The following is a 22,449-nucleotide window of genomic DNA, read 5'->3' on the forward strand; positions in this document are numbered from 1 at the left end:
GAAGCATTGAAAGAGACAGAAGTTGTCCAGCCAGAACCAGAAGTTATTCAACCCATGCAGGTCCAACCAGTAAAGGAAAAAGAAGAGGAAATGTATCACACCTGTATAGGAGACTTTCCCAAAACCCTACTAACATACCATGGTGCAGTAGTGGTTCCCATGGTGGCCTTTTACCCAACACCGAACCCAATACCAGAAGTCCCAAGACAGGAAGAGGCTGACCCCGTACTACAGGAGATTCCAGGCCAGGAAGAACAGATTCCTGATCAGAGTGATCCCATTCACGGTGGACTTGCCAACTCCATAGTCGTGGAATTATCTTTAGCAGAGCGGGCAGATACTACATCCGCAGTAGACAGTAGTACACCACATGGAGAGATACCGCTGTTACGTAGATCACAGCGTAGTACCCAGGGTCAATTACCGGCCAGGTATGCAGATTACCAACTATAAAACTATAGTCATTGTTATCATTCTGCAACGTTTAAGCCCAGTACCTACAGAGACTTGTCTGTATGAACTTCTTGCATATTCTTGAACTTTTTATCAGCCCGGAGGCACTAAATCAAAGCTCCGGAAAGACTGCTTTTTGAACTTTGCTTTTTGCTCTTCTTGAACTTTCTTTAGACGTTATATTGATAACTCCGTTGGAAAAATGGAACTAAATTCTTGGACACAAAGTGCAGTGCCTTTCCTAGTACCTTCAAGGATAGAACTGTATTAATGGACGCTATTTGAAGTGACTTTTTACAGAACTCTATTTTTGTTTCCTTGAGTGGTTTTTGTAACTTTTCATTTTTAAGACTCTGTACATATTAATTGTTATTTCAAAATGTTATCGTCCCACAGTCCCGGAGTACTGTTCTTAACTAAGGGGGAATGTGGCACCCCTAGAGGTATTTGCCACAAATATAGTTACTGACACTGAATACAAATACTAAAATAGCAAGACTGCACTACCTCCTCCGGCCAGAAGGGGGAGCTCCAGAGTCTCCCCTTGATCCATTCTGGTCTGAGAGAAGAACTGGCAGTTGGGCAGTTGGGCTAAGGAGCTGAAAGTGAGAGGTCATACAGCTGAATTTCTAACAGCCCTATGACGGTTTCCAGGCCCAAATCACCGGCCTGAAGAGAAGAGGGATAGAGAAAAAGGACATTGTGAGAACCGGGTAGCATTAATCACTACCCAGAACAGGCGCAAAGACGGATACCGGATCCGTGGCTGTATTCATTACATATAATACAGCAACCGGAAAAACGTGAGGTGATATCAGCTTCACTAGGGTCGGACGCAGCAACAGACACAGAGTTCAGCGGTACTCCCGGAGGGGGTAAGCCGATAAAAGGACTCGGGTTGCCCGTCGAACCAGGACCCGGAGGGGACAGATTGGGCCGGCAGCCAGTTCACATACAGCAGCAGGGCCACACAGATATTGCGTACAATAAGAGGCGAAGACCCCGGCAGGGTCAAAGTAACTCAGAGTTCCCATATAGACTCCGGTGACAGGACTGGTTGTAAATCCTTTTTTGTTAAAGTAAACTGGTTAAACGTTTCAGTGCCTCAGTCTTTCATTTGGACAATAGCCATCTATCCAGGATTGGGATCATCACCGCTGGGAGAACCTGCTGCTGATCAAGTAAGTGCCTGTTCCCTCATGATACCCTTTACACTGTGCATTGCCTGAGGCCACAGCACCGGGTCAAGCCACCCGTGACATCCCCCTCAAGAGACAGACCCCATTGGTCCGGTGCTGGGTACCCCGGTCTCCTGGGCGTCACAGGTACAAATGATTTGTTAATGGGAAGCCCTGGTGTTACCTCCTCCTGAGCCTCGGCAATCTCAGCCTCAACCTCGGTCGTGAGAGCCGAGACCACTACACCCTTTTGGAGGATAAGTACCGGATCTTCCCGAGGTTCTCCCACTGGAAAACACCAGGATAAGGCGTCCGCCTTAGTGTTTTTAGACCCAGGACAGTAAGAAACAACAAAATTGAAATGTGTGAAAAACAATGCCCAATGAGCCTGCCTGGGGGACAGACGCTTGGCTGACTCCAAATAAAGTAGATTTTTATGGTCAGTGAAAACTGTAACCTGGTGGACTGATCCCTCCAAGAAGTGATGCCATTCCTCAAAAGCTAACTTGATAGCCAACAACTCCCTGTTGCCAATATCGTAATTACGTTCGGCAGACGACAGCTTCTTGGAGAAGTAGGCGCATGGACGCAACTCGCCCAATGATGAGCCTTGTGAAAACACTGCCCCCACTCCAACCTCAGATGCATCGACTTCCATGATAAACGGTTTCGATACGTCCGGTTGCACCAGAATGGGGGCTGAAGCAAAACTGTTCTTCAGAAATTCAAATGCTTGCACAGCAGCCTCCGGCCAGGCTGAGAGATTGGTACCCTTTTTTGTCATGTCAGTAAGCGGTTTAGCAATGGTAGAAAATCCTTTGATAAATTTTCTATAATAATTAGAAAATCCAAGGAACCGCTGGAGTGCTTTTAGGTTATCAGGCGGTTCCCAATGCAGCACTCCTTGCACCTTAGTGGCATCCGTTTTAAACCCTGAAGCAGACACAATATAACCCAAGAAAGGCAACTCCTGAACCGAAAAAACACATTTCTCAAGTTTTGCATAGAGCTTATTTTCTCTGAGTAGCTGTAACACCTGCCTCACATGCTCTAAATGAGTATCACGGTCGCATGAATAAATGAGAATGTCATCTAGGTACACAATAACGAATTTCCCCAGTACATGCGAGAACACATCATTTATGAAATGTTGGAATACAGCAGGCGCATTTGTCAACCCAAATGGCATCACCAAATTTTCAAAATGACCCTCAGGAGTATTAAAAGCCATCTTCCACTCATCACCTTGACGGACTCTTATGAGGTTGTACGCCCCCCTGAGGTCAAGCTTGGAAAACCACTTAACACCAGCCACCTGGTTGAACAAATCAGGTATCAGTGGCATAGGGTATGGATCACGAACTGTAATCTGGTTTAACTCCCTAAAATCCAGACACGGGCGTAGTCCGCCATCTCTCTTCCTAAGGAAGAAGAACCCTGCTGCCACCGGCGAGGATGAAGGCCTGATGTGCCCTTTGCTCAGACTCTCAGCAATGTAGTCCTTTAGGGCTTGCCTCTCAGGACCAGAGATGTTAAACATCCTAGCTTTCGGCAATTTTTCCCTGGTTTAAACCTAATAGTACAGTCGTAGGGTCGATGTGGTGGCAATTCAGAGTAACCCTTCTCAGAAAACATATCTGCGAAATCCAGCAGTGACTCAGGAATGCTGGAAGTCACAGCAGACACACATGTGGCCAGGCAATTCTCCTGGCAGAATCCGCTCCACTGGATTATATCCTGAGTTTTCCAGTCAATCACCGGGTTGTGCATAGACAACCATGGAAAACCCAGAACCATTTGTGCAGGAAGATTACTGAGCACCCTACATGTAACTTGTTCAGAGTGTAGGACCCCAATGTGGAGTTTAACCTCAGCCACAAACTCAGTAATCTCCCCCTGTGCGAGTGGAGTAGCATTGATGGTGACGACCCAGATAGGATGAGGCAGTTTATTGACCGTGAACCCGGCCGTGCAAGCAAACTCCGCATCAATGAGATTAGTGGCCGACCCACTATCCACAAAAACAGTGATTGGCAGCTCTCTGCCAGCAACCGTAACTCTGGCAGGGAACATACATTAAGAGACCCCCATGGAGGATATGCATAAGCTCAGATTGGCCTCCTCCACACCCTCTGAGCTTAGAAGTTTTCCACTGTTGTGCTTTTCTTAGAAAACAAAGGACAAGCATTTACATAATGCCCTTTTTTACCACAGCAAAAACAGGCTCCCTGCTTCCTGAGTGAGGAGGCAAGATGATGCGACACCTCTGCAATTTGCATAGACTCCATGGGCTCACCTGCAGCAACCACACGTGCACCTACGACCTCCCCCAAGGGTGGCGTCTCTAGCGCCCCCTGACGCAAACAACGATCAATGTGAACAACAAGACTCATGGCAGACTCCAGAGAAGCAGGAGTCTCATACATAAGGAGGGCTTGTTTAACTCTTCTCAAAACCCCATGTACAAATTGACTCCGCAGCGCAGGGTCATTCCATTGTGTGTCCTTCGCCCAGCGGCGAAATTCAGAACATTAATCCTCTGCCATTCGCTCCCCCTGGTGGAGAGCGCGTATTTTAGACTCTGCTAGAGCCAGTCTGTCAGGATCATCATAAATGAGTCCAAGAGCAGAAAAAAAATCTCCACTGAGTTAAATGCAGCAGAATCAGATGGTAGTGAAAACGCCCATGCTTGGGGTCTCCGTTCAGTAATGACAATACCAGGCCCACACGCTGAGCCTCATTACCTGAGGAAACCGGGCGCATAGGAAAATACAATTTGCAAGCTTCACGAAAAACAACAAATTTACTGCGTTCCCCAGCAAACCTCTCAGGTAAAGGGATCTTTGGCTCTGTGACTCTACCTGCAGTTTCAGCTTGCACATTAGATACTACCAGACCTTGTTGCTGAACTGCCCCCTTCAATTCAGTGACCTGTAAGGACAGCGCCTCCAACTGGCGGGTTATGGAAGTCATGGGTTCCATGGCATCCAAAATTTATTTGGGCCGACTATAATGTCACGGGGGTAATTGGGTAGACTAAGGCTGGTTACCCGGGCCCCTGCATCATCCCTCAGACTAGGGAAAACCCTGCCTGTCCCTCTCTCAGAATTTACAATGATGGTGTGCTTGTCTGGGACGCCAGGCCTGGCCCTAACTCCTGTTTCAGCCCTATGCTGAAACCTCCACCCGTCACCCAGTGAAGAGACCACACACCAATCCCCCACAGAAAGCACAGACAGGGAAAACTAAAAACGCACCATGCCACAAGCACACAGGAAAATACGATAATGTGCACAGGGCAAAACTAATACAAATATTGGAAGGAGAAATATAACAACGGATCATACACCACCAGATACGATATTACTTCTCCAAGACCACCACTCCAGACCGGAATCACTAGGCACGAGGCACAAGCTATAATCGGCGACGCCCAAAGTCCAAGCAAGACTATTTAAAGGCCATGGGCATATCCCAACCTCCAACCCGATTACCAACTAAATTAACCCCGAGAAACCTGGATAAAGTCTAGCCGGCGCCACTGAGCGTATAGTGGACGTAAATGGAATTATCGCTGTCTGTCGGACGCCCTAGTGTGAATAGCGTCTGACATGACAATAGGTCTGTTCTAACATAGTAACATAGTAACATAGTTAGTAAGGCCGAAAAAAGACATTTGTCCATCCAGTTCAGCCTATATTCCATCATAATAAATCCCCAGATCTACGTCCTTCTACAGAACCTAATAATTGTATGATACAATATTGTTCTGCTCCAGGAAGACATCCAGGCCTCTCTTGAACCCCTCGACTGAGTTCGCCATCACCACCTCCTCAAGCAAGCAATTCCAGATTCTCACTGCCCTAACAGTAAAGAATCCTCTTCTATGTTGGTGGAAAAACCTTCTGCTCTTCAATATTACATCATGCACACCCACGTAAACTCTGCCACATTGTGCCTATAGGGAAGATAACTTTTCTGTGCTGGCTTTGACATCTGTGTGTTATCATTCACTTTGCAGAATGGCTGTGTTCCTATGAACTGAAAGTTTCCAATAATCGTATTGCATGCAATTGGGAACTTTCCCAACACTACTCATAGTATCATTTATAAAATAGTGTAAAAATAATTACAAAAATAATTATTAAATAAAAAAAAACTTGCATACATTTATGCACAAGTCCATGCACAATGAAAAAAATGAACTATCGTATATTTTAATCCTTCACTAAAAAACAACCGTAATAGTTCTACCCAAATTGTGTTAGTCAAAATGTGTTTTATTCTTATTCATTTTTAGATTGACAAAAACATTTATACAAAATGTTGCAATGCATTTTTTTCAGAATGGATTCAATAAAATATTTTTTTTTACTTTCATAAAATTGTCTGATGCCTTGGACTAATCTTCTTAGGCATTTTAAAGTAAACTCATTTTGGACATTTCCTTGGAGCTAAATTATATTCTATATAACTGATTAGAATATTGGTTTGCAACATAAAACAACTAAAAATGTATAAAACAGAAAACTTAAATAATTTTACAAGTATCATCTTTATCAATGCAATTAGTTTTCTTGGAAAAGAATAAAATTAGAGGTAATGTAGAAAAATGTATAATGTATAAAAATATGATGGAGCATTTAAATCTTAAACTAATGTTTAGAATCTGTTACAGTTCCAAGAAAATTGATGCTTGAATAAATAAAAATTATTTTTATTTTTTAAAATTTCTAATGCACGCTGAAATATTCCTAATGTTTTATAGCTGTTATTCTTAATTGCAATTAATAACCTAATATCTTTATAAAAATCTATCTTAGAATTTATGTTCATATTGTAGCTTTTTTGAACAGTAATATTCTGGAACACATTTTAGTGTTTGTATTAAAAGAATAAGTAACATGGATTAACAATATATGTATTTTTCAATAATACTGTCAAAAATACTATGTTCAATTTATCCATTTAAAAGTAAAATTACTTAAAAATATCCTCTTGATCCTTATGACCTTGTTTGTGCTAAATATGGGACAATCTGTAAAAAATGCATGGTTTTATACTCTGTGGGTTTAAATTATATGCCAAATAGCTTCAAAAGACATTTTAATTGCTAAAATGAAAATACGACACACATCAAAGAATCTTTATTTTCTTCATGCTGATGCCTACTTAGCTTTTTTGCATATCCATTTAAAGCTGTTAGACTTTATCCTCACTATGGCACCCCTTGAACATTTCTCCTTTTAATGCCTTCAATAATAAAACCCAAATATGGAATAAAAGCAAATTATAATGTTAAACTAAATAAAAATAAAACCTTCATTTAAACCTGATGTGTAAAAAATATTTAAAACATGAAAGATTAATAATTTACACTTGTAAAGGTGAATTTCAAAGCTTCCTATTGTGTCATTGAATGTATCTGTAAGTACCAAAACATCTACAATCTGTTTTATCATTTTCTTTAAAGTATATTACTTTCTGTTGTCTTTTAAATTGTGGAAGAAAAAATGTATTTACTATTCATCTTAACAGCTGTAAAAGACTCAGTTACATGTGAGGTTGCTAATTTGATGTCCCCAAAAATTACAAGTAGCGGAGTATGTGATCATTTTACTGGAGCAAGCTTTTGGATTGCAAGTTTCATTGTATTGACCACTAGAGATGAGAGAATTTCTTAATCGCTTTCCCACCTTGGACCAATCCATCCGTCCCTGTGACCTAGGCATTATTGACCTGGGATGGATGGATACGTCCAGGTGATCGTGCATCGCTTCTGGCACTTTAACTTCATAAATGCAGTGATTAAGCTTCTGGCACTTTAACTTCATAAAGGCTGTGATTAAACTCGAATGCAGCATTTCCGAAGTAGGTAAAGGGAAGACAACCCCTCCGCACTTGGATCGAACACCCCACTGCATCATAGCGGGGTCCTGATCATTGTTATGGTGACCCGATGTCGTCATGACGACATCTGCGTCACCTGAGCTAGTAAAGTTGCCAGATCTTGCTCAGAGCATGATCAGCAACTTACTCTGTCAGTGCCGAGCTGACAGTTTGCATTACACAGGGATACTGCTGTATCCCCATGCTATACAAGCAATCAGCCTACAAAAAATAAAAGTCCCATAGTGGGAAAAAGTAAAAAAAAAGTTAAAATTTAGTTTTTTTATCATATTAAAAAATTAAAAGATATTGTACCCATAATTAAATATTTAGATTTGAAATTGCCACTTCCAGAATGACCAGACCTATAAAACTGTCCTACTAGTTTACTTAACACCATAAAAAATAAATACAAAACGAGACAAAAAACAATGATGTATCATCATACTGTCAAACAAAAAGTGAAATAAAACGTGATCAAAAAGACGGATATAAAAAAATGGTATTACTGAAAACGTCATCTTGTCATGCAGAAAACAAGCAGCCATACATCTCCATCAGCAGAAAAAAATAAAAAGTTGCAGCTCTCAGAATAAAGAGATGCAAAACGGTTTTATTTTTTCTATGAAACAGTTATTGTGCTAAAGAGAGAAAGCATAAAAAGATATAACTGTGGTATCGCTATAATCACATTGACCTATAGAATAAAACTACCTTATCAATTTTACCACACATGGAATGACCTTAAACCCCCCAAAATTCCTGAATTGCTGTTTTTATTCATTCTGCCTCTCAAAAATTGCAATAAAAAGAGATAAAAAAAGTCATGTGTCTGAAAATAGTAATAATAAGAAAGTCAACTCGTCCAGCAAAAAACAAGCCCTCACATGTCTCCGTGGGTCAAAATATAGAAAAATTATAACTCAAAATATGGAGATGCATAAACTATTTTTTTGCAATGAAAAGCGTCTTTTAGTGTGTGACAGCAGCTAAACATAAAAACCAATATAAGTCAGGTATCGCTGTAATCGCACGGAACCTTAGAATAAAGGCGCCTAATCACTTATACCACATGAGGTATCCTGTGTTGAATGCTTACACTGGGGTTTCCGTGTAAATCTCTGAAAATTGATTTACGATATCCTATAGTGAGACAGCTGGAGGCATTGTGGATGCCATAAGACCTGTGATCCGGCGGGGTCCGTCTTTTAGGATTGCATAAAAGTGCAGTCAGCCACAGTTTTGTTGCTTTCTGAAAAGACACTGCTGAAAAGAGGCCAGACTGAGTCTATTGTAACTCTGCTGCCTCATTATAGTGAAAGGATCCCTCAGGGATTTCATCTGAATCACGTCACTCAAAGATTTAGATGGAAACCCTAAAGTAATGTGATTCCAAACATTATGTAAAATGTTCCCAATAAAAGTTTCTACTCAATATGAAAAAAAAGCAAGTCAACACTAGGGTCTGTCATCTGTTATGGTTAGTACAAAGGCTATGGAAGAGCAAAATGGCTCCTGACCCTCCAAAAGAAATTCAGCAAATTCTATGCTCCCAAATCCAAATGCACCCTCCCTTCTGAGCCCCACAGTGTAGCCAAACCACATATTGCATCCACATGTTTCCATTTCTGAAGCAATGAGAGCCCTTCTAACTTTATGGTGAATGTCTCCAGAAGCACGGGCTGGGCATAACATACTGGTGACTGCAACGTACTGGTCGCTACAACATACTGGTCACTACAGCGTACTGGTCATTACAATGGCAGATTGCAAAATTTACTCGGCAAAATTCATTGCTGCTTGGTTCTGGAAAATACCCATGGTGTCACTATTGTCACTTATCATTGTAGATAAATTCCCAAAGGGGTATAATTTACAAAATGCGGTCACTAATAGAGATGAGAGAATTTGTTCGGAAAACAATTGCCAAATATAAATTTAGCATCAGCATGGCAAATTCGGATTCATGATCGGAAACACAAGCATTTTTTCTTAAAATAGGAAAAAAACTGTAAGATTTTCGTGAAAGTGATGGAAAATAATTTTGTTACCGCTAAAGTATTTTAAAGTAGATAATAGATTTTGACTAATGATTCCAGGAAATTTTATATTCAAAAAGTCAAATGACGCTATTTCCTTTCCGAGCCCAGCTGTGCAGCCCAACAGCAGGTTTCTCCCTCATATGTCGTATCAGCGTACTCAAGAGAAATTGCACTACAAACTGTATGGTTAAAATTCTCCTATTATCCTTATGAAAATGCAAAATCTGGGGCTAAAAACCTATTTATGGTTAAAATTTGATTATTTTTCACGGCTCAACATTATAAACTTTTGTGAAGCAACTGAGGGTTAAATGTGCTCAACACACATCTAGATCAGTTCCCTGAGGGGCCTAGTTTCCAAAATGGTGTCACATGTGGGATATTTTCACTGTTTAGGCACATCAGAGGCTCTCCAAATGCGACATAGCACCCACAAATTGTTCCAGCAAATTTTTCATTCAAAGAGTCAAATGGCGCTCCTTTTCTGAGCTTAGCCATGCACAACAAATTTTATTGTCCATATTTTCCTATTAGCGCTTGGAAAAATTAATAACTTGGGGCTGAAACAACATTTTAGTGGTAAAAATGTTATATATTCTTTCTTCATAGCTCAATGGTATAAAATTCTGTGAAGTACATGTGCTGTCAATATGAGCACTGCCCCTCTAGATAAATTCATTGTGGGGCATAATTTGCAAAATGTGTCAAAATAAAGGGGATTTCTGTTGTTCAGGCACCTCATGGGCTCAGCCAATATGACATGGCACCCTCTAACCATTCAAGGAAAATCTGAACTCCAATATGGAGCGTTCTCCCTTCTAAGCTTTCCACTGTACCTCAAAAGCAGTATTCACCTACATATGGGGTATCGGCATATTCAAGAGAAATTTTACTACAAATATTACGGTGGAGTTTATCCTGCTACCTTAATAAAAATGCGAAATTTGGGGCCAAAATAACATTTTAATAACATTTTTGTTGGGAAAATGTGAATTATTTTATTTTCACGGCTCATTGTTATAAACTTCTGTGAAGCACCTGTGGGTTCAAGGTGCTCATCACATGTTAGGGTTGGCAGATTGCATTATAAAAAACTGCATTCGCAACCTGAGGTCCACTGTGCAGAGACGGATAAATGCTGCTAGTGAACAATGGTGAAACGAAGCAGTGAGCGTTAATCAGACTGTGTTAACTCCACACAGTATGAACAGTGTTATGAAAGGCAATTCAGTACCACAATGGACATAGCGGTCAGAGCACATACAGTGATCTGACAATAACTCAAAATCATAGAACGAGCTCTGAGACGTGGGAGCTCTGCAGACCGCAATCCCTAATCCTCTCCAAACAACACTAGAGGCAGCCGTGGATTGCGCCTAACTCTGCCTATGCAACTCGGCACAGCCTGAGAAACTAACTAGCCTGAAGATAGAAAATAAGCCTACCTTGCCTCAGAGAAATACCCCAAAGGAAAAGGCAGCCCCCCACATATAATGACTGTGAGTTAAGATGAAAAGACAAACGTAGAGATGAAATAGATTCAGCAAAGTGAGGCCCAACTTTCTTAACAGAGCGAGGATAGGAAAGATAACTTTGCGGTCTACACAAAATCCTAAAGAAAACCACGCAAAGGGGGCAAAAAGACCCTCCGTACCGAACTAACGGCACGGAGGTACACCCTTTGCGTCCCAGAGCTTCCAGCAACAAATTAGACAAGCTGGACAGAAAAAAATAGCAAACAAATAGCAAAGAAGAACTTAGCTATGCAGAGCAGCAGGCCACAGGAATGATCCAGGGAAAAGCAAGTCCAACACTGGAACATTGACAGGAAGCCAGGATCAAAGCATTAGGTGGAGTTAAGTAGAGAAGCACCTAACGACCTCACCAGATCACCTGAGGGAGGAAACTCAGAAGCCGCAGTACCACATCCCTCCACCAACAGAAGCTCACAGAGAGAATCAGCCGAAGTACCACTTGTGACCACAGGAGGGAGCTCTGCCACAGAATTCACAACAGTACCCCCCCCTTGAGGAGGGGTCACCGAACCCTCACCAGAGCCCCCAGGCCGACCAGGATGAGCCACATGAAAGGCACGAACAAGATCGGGAGCATGGACATCAGGGGCAAAAACCCAGGAATTATCTTCCTGAGCATAACCCTTCCATTTAACCAGATACTGGAGTTTCCGTCTAGAAACACGAGAATCCAAAATCTTCTCCACAATATACTCCAATTCCCCCTCCACCAAAACCGGGGCAGGAGGATCAACAGATGGAACCATAGGTGCCACGTATCTCCGCAACAATGACCTATGGAATACGTTATGTATGGAAAAAGAATCTGGAAGGGTCAGACGAAAAGACACAGGATTAAGAACCTCAGAAATCCTATATGGACCAATGAAACGAGGTTTAAACTTAGGAGAGGAAACCTTCATAGGAATATGACGAGAAGATAACCAAACCAGATCCCCAACACGAAGTCGGGGACCCACACGGCGTCTGCGATTAGCGAAACGTTGAGCCTTCTCCTGGGACAAGGTCAAATTGTCCACTACATGAGTCCAAATCTGCTGCAACCTGTCCACCACAGTATCCACACCAGGACAGTCCGAAGACTCAACCTGTCCTGAAGAGAAACGAGGATGGAGCCCAGAATTGCAGAAAAATGGCGAAACCAAGGTAGCCGAGCTGGCCCGATTATTAAGGACGAACTCAGCCAAAGGCAAAAAGGACACCCAGTCATCCTGATCGGCAGAAACAAAGCATCTCAGATATGTTTCCAAGGTCTGATTGGTTCGTTCGGTCTGGCCATTAATCTGAGGATGGAAAGCCGAGGAAAAAGACAAGTCAATGCCCATCCTACCACAAAAGGCTCGCCAAAACCTTGAAACAAACTGGGAACCTCTGTCAGAAACGATATTCTCTGGAATGCCATGTAAACGAACCACATGCTGGAAGAACAATGGCACCAAATCAGAGGAGGAAGGCAATTTAGACAAGGGTACCAGATGGACCATCTTAGAAAAGCGATCGCAGACCACCCAAATGACTGACATCTTTTGAGAAACGGGAAGATCAGAAATAAAATCCATAGAGATATGTGTCCAAGGCCTCTTCGGGATCGGCAAGGGCAAAAGCAACCCACTGGCACGAGAACAGCAGGGCTTAGCCCGAGCACAAATCCCACAGGACTGCACAAAAGCACGCACATCCCGCGACAGAGACGGCCACCAAAAGGATCTAGCCACTAACTCTCTGGTACCAAAGATTCCAGGATGACCAGCCAACAACGAACAATGAACCTAAGAGATAACTTTATTCCTCCACCTATCAGGGACAAACAGTTTCTCCGCTGGGCAACGATCAGGTTTATTAGCCTGAAATTTTAGCAGCACCCGCCGCAAATCAGGGGAGATGGCAGACACAATTACTCCTTCCTTGAGGATACCCGCCGGCTCAGACAAACCCGGAGTGTCGGGCACAAAACTCCTAGACAGAGCATCCGCCTTCACATTTTTAGAGCCCCGAAGGTACGAAATCACAAAGTCAAAACGGGCAATAAACAGCGACCAACGAGCCTGTCTAGGATTCAACCGCTTAGCAGACTCAAGATAAGTCAAGTTCTTAAAATCAGTCAATACCACCACGCGATGCTTAGCTCCTTCAAGCCAATGACGCCACTCCTCGAATGCCCACTTCATGGCCAGCAACTCTCGGTTGCCCACATCATAATTACGCTCAGCAGGCGAAAACTTCCTGGAAAAAAAAGCGCATGGTTTCATCACTGAGCAATCAGAACCTCTCTGCGACAAAACAGCCCCTGCTCCAATCTCAGAAGCATCAACCTCGACCTGGAACGGAAGAGAAACATCTGGTTGACACAACACAGGGGCAGAAGAAAAACGACGCTTCAACTCCTGAAAAGCTTCCACAGCAGCAGAAGACCAATTGACCAAATCAGCACCCTTCTTGGTCAGATCGGTCAATGGTTTGGCAATACTAGAAAAATTGCACATGAAGCGACGATAAAAATTAGCAAAGCCCAGGAACTTTTGCAGACTTTTCAGAGATGTAGGCTGAGTCCAATCATGGATGGCTTGGACCTTAACAGGATCCATCTCGATAGTAGAAGGGGAAAAGATGAACCCCAAAAATGAAACCTTCTGCACACCAAAGAGACACTTTGATCCCTTCACAAACAAAGAATTAGCACGCAGGACCTGAAAAACTGTTCTGACCTGCTTCACATGAGACTCCCAATCATCCGAGAAGATCAAAATGTCATCCAAGTACACAATCAGGAATTTATCCAGGTACTCTCGGAAGATGTCATGCATAAAGGACTGAAACACTGATGGAGCATTGGCAAGTCCGAATTGCATCACTAGATACTCAAAATGACCCTCGGGCGTATTAAATGCAGTTTTCCATTCATCTCCTCGCCTGATTCGCACCAGATTATACGCACCACGAAGATCTATCTTGGTGAACCAACTAGCCCCCTTAATCCGAGCAAACAAATCAGATAACAATGGCAAGGGATACTGAAATTTAACCGTGATCTTATTTAGAAGGCGGTAATCTATACAAGGTCTCAGCGAACCATCCTTCTTGGCTACAAAAAAGAACCCTGCTCCTAATGGTGAAGATGACGGGCGAATATGCCCCTTCTCCAGGGATTCCTTCACATAACTGCGCATAGCGGCGTGCTCAGGCACGGATAAATTAAACAGTCGACCTTTTGGGAATTTACTACCAGGAATCAAATTGATAGCACAATCACAATCCCTATGCGGAGGTAGGGCATTGGACTTGGGCTCATCAAATACATCCCAGTAATCAGACAAGAACTCTGGAACCTCAGAAGGGGTGGATGACGAAATTGACAGAAATGGAACATCACCATGTACCCCCTGACAACCCCAGCTGGACACCGACATGGATTTCCAATCTAATACTGGATTATGGGCTTGTAGCCATGGCAACCCCAACACGACCACATCATGCAGATTATGCAACACCAGAAAGCGAATAACCTCCTGATGTGCAGGAGCCATGCACATGGTCAGCTGGGTCCAGTATTGAGGCTTATTCTTGGCCAAAGGCATGGCATCAATTCCTCTCAATGGAATAGGACACTGCAAGGGCTCTAAGAGAAACCCACAACGCTTAGCATACTCCAAGTCCATCAAATTCAGGGCAGCACCTGAATCCACAAATGATATGACAGAATACGATGACAAAGAACAGATCAAGGTAACGGACAGAAGAAATTTTGACTGTACCGTACCAATGGTGGCAGACCTAGCAAACCGCTTACTGCGCTTAGGACAATCAGAAATAGCATGAGTGGAATCACCACAGTAGAAACACAGCCCATTCAGACGTTTGTGTTCTTGCCGTTCAACTCTGGTCAAAGTCCTATCGCACTGCATAGGCTCAGGTTTAAGCTCCGGTAATACCGCCAAATGGTGCACAGATTTACGCTCACGCAAGCGTCGACCGATCTGAATGGCCAAAGACATAGACTCATTCAGACCAGCAGGCATAGGAAATCCCACCATGACATCCTTAAGGGCTTCAGAGAGACCCTTTCTGAACATAGCTCCCAGCGCAGATTCATTCCATTGAGTGAGCACGGACCACTTTCTAAATTTCTGACAATATACCTCTATCTCATCCTGACCCTGACAAAGAGCCAGCAAATTTTTCTCTGCCTGATCCACTGAATTAGGTTCATCGTACAGCAATCCGAGCGCCAGGAAAAATGCATCAATATTACTCAATGCAGGATCTCCTGGCGCAAGAGAAAATGCCCAGTCCTGAGGGTCGCCACGCAAAAAAGAAATAACAATCAAAACCTGTTGAACTGGATCACCAATTATTTTTGAAACTCAGAAACTTAGTTCTATCTGCAAAAAACAAATCAGGAATAGGAATTCTTGGTTCTAACATAGATTTCTGATCAATAGTGTCTTGAATCTTTTGTACTGTTGCCGAGAGCTGATCCACAAATGAAGACAGACTTCTAATGTCCATCGCTACACCTGTGTACTGAACCACCCAAATGTCTAGGGGAAAAAAAAGGCAAAACACAGTGCAAAGAAAAAAAAATGGTCTCGGAACTTCTTTTTTCCCTCTATTGAGAATCATTAGTACTTTTGGCTTCCTGTACTGTTATGAAAGGCAATTCAGTACCACAATGGACATAGCGGTCAGAGCACATACAGTGATCTGACAATAACTCAAAATCATAGAACGAGCTCTGAGATGTGGGAACTCTGCAGACCGCAATCCCTAATCCTCTCCAAACAACACTAGAGGCAGCCGTGGATTGCGCCTAACTCTGCCTATGCAACTCGGCACAGCCTGAGAAACTAACTAGCCTGAAGATAGAAAATAAGCCTACCTTGCCTCAGAGAAATACCCCAAAGGAAAAGGCAGCCCCCCACATATAATGACTGTGAGTTAAGATGAAAAGACAAACGTAGAGATGAAATAGATTCAGCAAAGTGAGGCCCGACTTTCTTAACAGAGCGAGGATAGGAAAGATAACTTTGCGGTCTACACAAAACCCTAAAGAAAACCACGCAAAGGGGCAAAAAGACCCTCCGTACCGCTGGACAGAAAAAATAGCAAACAAATAGCAAAGAAGAACTTAGCCCATGTGAACTTAGCCCATGTGACCGGCACGCGACCAATCAGAAGCCGTGACGTCATTCGCATTTCCTCAATTCCTAGAATTAGGAGTTTTTGTGAATGAGAATGACGTCGCGGCTTCTGATTGGTCGCGTGCCGGTCACATGGGCGGCACGCGACCAATCAGAAGCCGCGACGTCATTCTCATTCACTAAACTCCTAATTCTAGGAATTGAGGACCTGCGAATGACGTCACGGCTTCTGATTGGTCGCGTGCCGGTCACATGGGCGGCACGCGACCAATCAGAAGCCGGGACGTCATTCGCAGGTCCTAAAGGCGCGCATTTTAAACAAAGAAGCCTCCCGGTTAGCAGTGTGATGTCCAGGGGCCGCCGGAGAGGTGAGCATATCAATATTTTTTATTTTAATTCTTTATTTTACACATCCCTATTGATCCGATACCGATACCCGATATCACAAAAGTATCGGATCTCGGTATCGGAATTTCGATACCGCAAGTATCGGCCGATACCCGATACTTGCGGTATCGGAATGCTCAACACTACTAATAAAATAAATTGCTTAAAAAATTGTGTTGATGTAAAGTAGACATATACGAAATGTTATTTATTAACTAAATTGTGTGACACGTCTCTCTGATTTAATATCAAATACATTGTACAACTATCATGGCATACAATATATCACAAAAAAAGATTCTCAGAATCAGTGGGATCCCTTTAAGCATTCCAGTGTTATTACCTCATAAATTGACACTGGTCTAAACTGTAAACATTGTCCGGGACATTAACAAGCAAACAATCTTGGGGGTAAGGTTGTTACAGTGGATATGAATTTTACTTAAATGTAATATAAAAATATTTGTGGAGTATTAGAAATACTCACCAAAGAGAAAGGTAATGAATCACATAAAGAACATGTAAAGGAAGTCACTGGAAAGTGCAGCCTTAAACGTGCAAAAGAAAATAACATTTATAACTATCATAAGAATAAAACATATAAAACATTGCCACTAATGGTTGGAAATAGGAATTGACTATCAGAGTTACTGAAGGGCTAAGTCCTGTAAAAATGTCATACTAGTAATGTTCAGTAAGGTGATCCTAGTTATATACCCCCATTTTATAAAATGCAAATAACTATTAAAAGAGAATCTGTAATCAGGTGTTAGTGACTAGAGATGAGCGAACCTTTCAAGGTACAGTTCAAATTTACCTAATGACCCCCCTTCGCTGAATAATTCAATGAACGGTTTGACAAACATACCCAAACCCCTTTACATTCATTGGGAGGCAAAACAAATGCATATACAACATCTTAATGGGTGACAAAAAGTTTCCCAAACAGCTACAATTAGGGGCAGACACCAGGAAAGGTGTCATCAATTGACCCACAGTAGAAATGTGCAAATGGTACAAGGGAGTAAGTCTTCTTGGCTGGGAGAGCTCACACCTCATGCAACACCTATTTGTTTTTCATTCAACCACGCTTAGATGGCAGAAACATCAGTTTTATAGACTACTATTGATTGAATGTGTAAGAATAGTAACACAGGTAGCTGACAACTGATCAATTGACCCATAGTAGAACCTGTTATAATGGCACACAAGCAGTCAACCAAGGGCCATGCAGAAGGTTTCAGGCTTTGGCCCAGCATTTACAACTTGGCATTTAAGTTTTAATGAGGATCTGGTTATTAAGGGAGTGGTGTAAGCCACTTAGCTGGGATAACTCATACCTCATGCAACACCTCCAATTTTATTTTTTTTTTTAATTCCAGCCACACACAGATGGCACAGACAACAGTTTTATAGAATACTATTGGTAGAAAAATGTAAGGAAATTTAAACAGGTAGTTGACTGAAAGTTGATGCAAGCCTGCCTGTCTGGAAGACCTACATACACAGGCAAGCCACCTGATGGAGACCTAACCTGGAATCTCCACATTTCAAAAAGTAATTGTCAAACAGCATTAAAGTGTCAGCAATTTCCTCACAGTAGAAACAGTATAACATTCCTCTGACAAACTTTCCACCAGAGATAACCCACCTGATGGAAATCCAACTTGGAGTTTCCACATTTCAAATAATAATTGTCACACAGCACTAAAGTGCCATCAATTTCCACAATGTAGAAACAGTATAACACGCCTATGACACATCTTCCACCACATGCAACCCACCTGATGGAGACCCAACCTGGAGTCTTCACATTTCAAAAAATAATTGTCACACAGCACTGAAGTGCAATCAATTTCCACAGAGTAGGAGCAGTATATTTGGCCTCTGACACACCTTAAACCATAGGCAAACCCCCTGTTTGGAAACCCAGTTTGGAGTCTACACATTTCAAAAAATTGTTTGTAACATTAGCAGCAGTAGCAACAACAGGCACAGAAGACACCACAAAGATGGCATAGACTGCAATAACACGAGATCAATGCATGGCACTAAAAACTACACCATCTCATTGTCTGCCCAATCTATGACTGGGGTGCAAAAGTCATCAGAGATCAATGAATTGTTCATTTTAATGAAAGTTAGGCAGTCTACACTTTGGGAGGACAGCCAGATGCTCTTGTCCGTAAGGACACCACCAGCAGCTGTGAAGTCACATTCTGAGAGAACTCTGGCTGCAAGGCATGACAAAACCTCCAAGGAGTGAATTGCAAGCACAGGCCACTCTTCAATTTTTAAAGATCAAAATGTAAAATTTCCAACCCACCCTTGATGGCATTGATATTGAGCTCACAATACTCCTGCACCATTCACAACATGACAGACTTGTACTCTGAGTTGCTGATGCATGAGCTGATCTAAAATATGTGTTAAATGACCCATAGAAATTGCTTATGCCACTTTCACTGCTGCGGCCAATGTTTTGGCGATGATGCCTTGAATTTCTCGGGGTTGGACAGCTACATCTGGGATGCACACTGTGTGTAAGGAGGTGGCGGGGACTGTCATGTGCCTCCATTTCCCTGGTCACTGTTCACATATTACATGCGGCATCCCATGGTGTATTAATGAGAAATGGAATGTTTATACATGTTTACTGATGTTTGTGTATTGCAATGTAAATGTATTTGTCATGTATTGACCATAGGCCTAAGGAAAAGTTAGGAAGTAGTATAGACCCAAGGGGATTAGAATAGAGAGGGGCATCATAGAGGTATGGAATAGAATAGAATAAAATAGGATAGGATTGATAGTAAGGTGCAGGTACCATGGGGGTGTTTAGTGGGGAGGAGTTAGAACAGAGAAGAGCATCAGATATATAGGAGAAGTACTTCCTGATTAGAGGCAGAGGCACAGGCAGCCTTGCCCAGGGCAGGGTGCATGAGACAGTGTAAGTGAATACGTGGATAGCTGTGGGAATAGAGCTGCTATGGCAGGAAGGGGCTCCAGGCTGGAGATCGTGCAGGCAGGCACCAGCTAGGTAGGAACGACTCCAAGAGGATCCAGGGTCTATGACGGGGCAGGAGTAGCTACAATGGCATTCCTGGAACCTTTCCCAATTGGAACCAGATGAGGGAATGGCATAAAGCTGGTAATGCGGAAGGCATGGACAGAGCAGAGTTTATCTAGAGCAGCGAATGCCGGGAGGAAAGAGAGAGAGATTACAGGAAGAATTGTGTCTGCCCAGAATGCAGGGAAAGTGCATAAAACATTGCTCTGTGTGAACTATGCTGCCTGTGAGATAAATATGTTGCTATTTAGTAATGTTCAACTGATGGAAAAAGATCCAGTCTCTGAAGTGATTTGCGGAGCTCATGAATGCAGAGCCGACATGACAGCTGCTGAGAGGCCTCTGACAATAGCCGCGAGTGTGCTGCTGCATGTGCAGCACAATGGACTTTACATTTCATCATGCAGGATGGCTTTGCCTTGTGTACAGAGAGCAGAGGAGCCTTGAAAATGGCAAATATAGTGGCCACTAGAGACTTAAAGATGGTGCTGAACACTGACATGAAGATGGCAGTCAGTGGCGCGAAAGCTGGGAGCAGTGCCTTCCACTGTGGGCATCCTAAGCAGAAAAGGGCGCAAAGATGGAAGAAGCAATGTCCTGAGCCAAGGCCATGTCCCATAGCGACTGTTGTCCACCCGATATGGGCGCTGCAAAAGATGAAGAAGCCCCGACCCCTGCAGCAGAATCTGAAGGAATGGGTGGGGGCAGCCGGAAATAATTCCACCCACAAACGGGTGGAGCCCAGAAGAACAACATGGCATGCTCAGAAGAGAGATGCCATTACCTGACCAGATGCAGCAAAGTATAATGTCCTTCTGTGGGGGCATCAGTCGTCAGGACTGGGAGCAGTCCATGGCCCAGGCAAAGTCGAATCCATTGCCCAGGCAAAGTCGGGCCCGGGGGATGGCGAATGGAAGAGGTAGAGAAATGGCTCCCCATCACTCTTGCAAATACTAGGATTTCATCAGCTCACCCAACCAGACGTATTTAAATCCAATTCTCAATAGACATGTGCAGAGCACGAATCACCACCAAGTTCCTGCTGGCTGACTCCCAGGTAAAAATGCAAATCACTCACTTATCCAGCTCATGCAGTATTGAATGGAGAAGATGAAGATGGAATAAAAATCTTGTCCTTTATTAGTGCATCATAAAAACAAGATGACGCGTTACAGGCGATACTGCCCTTAGTCATAGCATAATAAAAACACATAACAAGAGGCTACAACCAATCACAATACATGTCAATTAACCATAAATCAAACACCTGAGTACCCATTGGAAGAAGCCACACACCCTGCCCAACCTGAGTGTTATACAAATATTTAGCCAAATATATAGCCACTAAATCTATATACAATATTGCAAATACAACTTGTAAAAATACAGCAATATCCTTACCTGTTATGACCTGGTGGTTAGGACAATAATGGACCTGATGTTTAAGAGCACCCGGAAAGACCTGATAGCTAAAAAAACACAGGACAAGCTCTGGGAAGTGGAAACTCTGCTGACCGCAATCCCTAATCCTATCAAACACACTAGAAATAGCCGTGGATTGCTCCTAACGCTCCCTATGCAACTCGTCACAGCCTCAGAACTAGCTAGCCCTAAAGATAGGAAAATAAAGCCTACCTTGCCTCAGAGAAATTCCCCAAAGGAAAAGGCAGCCCCCCACATATATTGACTGTGAGTTAAGATGAAATCACAAACAAAGAGATGAAATAGATTTAGCAAAGAGAGGCCCGACTTACTGAACAGACAGAGGATGGGAAAGGTCACTTTGCGGTCAGCACAAAAACCTGCAAAAAGCCACGCAGAGTGTGCAGGGAAAAAAAACCTTCCGCACCGACTCACGGTGCGGAGGCGCCCCTCTGCGTCCCAGAGCTTCCAGCAAGCAAGGCAATATTCACAATAGCAAGCTGGACATAAAAAATAGCAAACAAGAAAATAGCAAAGAGGAAATTAGCTTCTGCTGGAGTAACAGGTAACCAGAACAATCCAGGAGCGAACTAGACCAATAGTACAACATTGACAGCTGGCATGGGGCAAAGATCTCAGTGGAGTTAAATAGAGCAGCCCACTAACGAATTAGCCTCGTCACCTGTTTAAGGAAACTCAGAAACACCCACAGCCACCAGAGGAAGTCCATGGACAGAACCAGCCGAAGTACCATTCATGACCACAGGAGGGAGCTCGACAACAGAATTCACAACAGTACCCCCCCTTGAGGAGGGGTCACCGAACCGTCACCAGAGCCCCCAGGCCGACCAGGATGAGCCAAATGAAAGGCACGAACCAGATCGGCCGCATGAACATCAGAGGCAAAAACCCAGGAATTATCCTCCTGACCATAACCCTTCCACGTGACCAGGTACTGGAGTTTCCGTCTCGAAATACGAGAATCCAAAATCTTCTCCACCACATACTCCAACTCCCCCTCAACCAACACCGGGGCAGGAGGATCAACGGATGGAACCACAGGCGCCACGTATCTCCGCAACAACGACCTATGGAACACATTATGGATGGCAAAAGAAGCTGGAAGGGCCAAACGAAATGACACAGGATTGATAACCTCAGAAATCTTATACGGACCAATGAAACAAGGCTTAAACTTAGGAGAGGAAACCTTCATAGGAACATAACGCGACGACAACCAAACCAAATCCCCAACACAAAGTCGGGGACCCACACAGCGCCGGCGGTTAGCGAAACGTTGAGCCTTCTCCTGGGACAATGTCAAATTGTCCACCA

Source organism: Ranitomeya imitator, chromosome 1 (assembly GCF_032444005.1).
Source record: "Ranitomeya imitator isolate aRanImi1 chromosome 1, aRanImi1.pri, whole genome shotgun sequence".
NCBI lineage: Eukaryota > Metazoa > Chordata > Amphibia > Anura > Dendrobatidae > Ranitomeya > Ranitomeya imitator.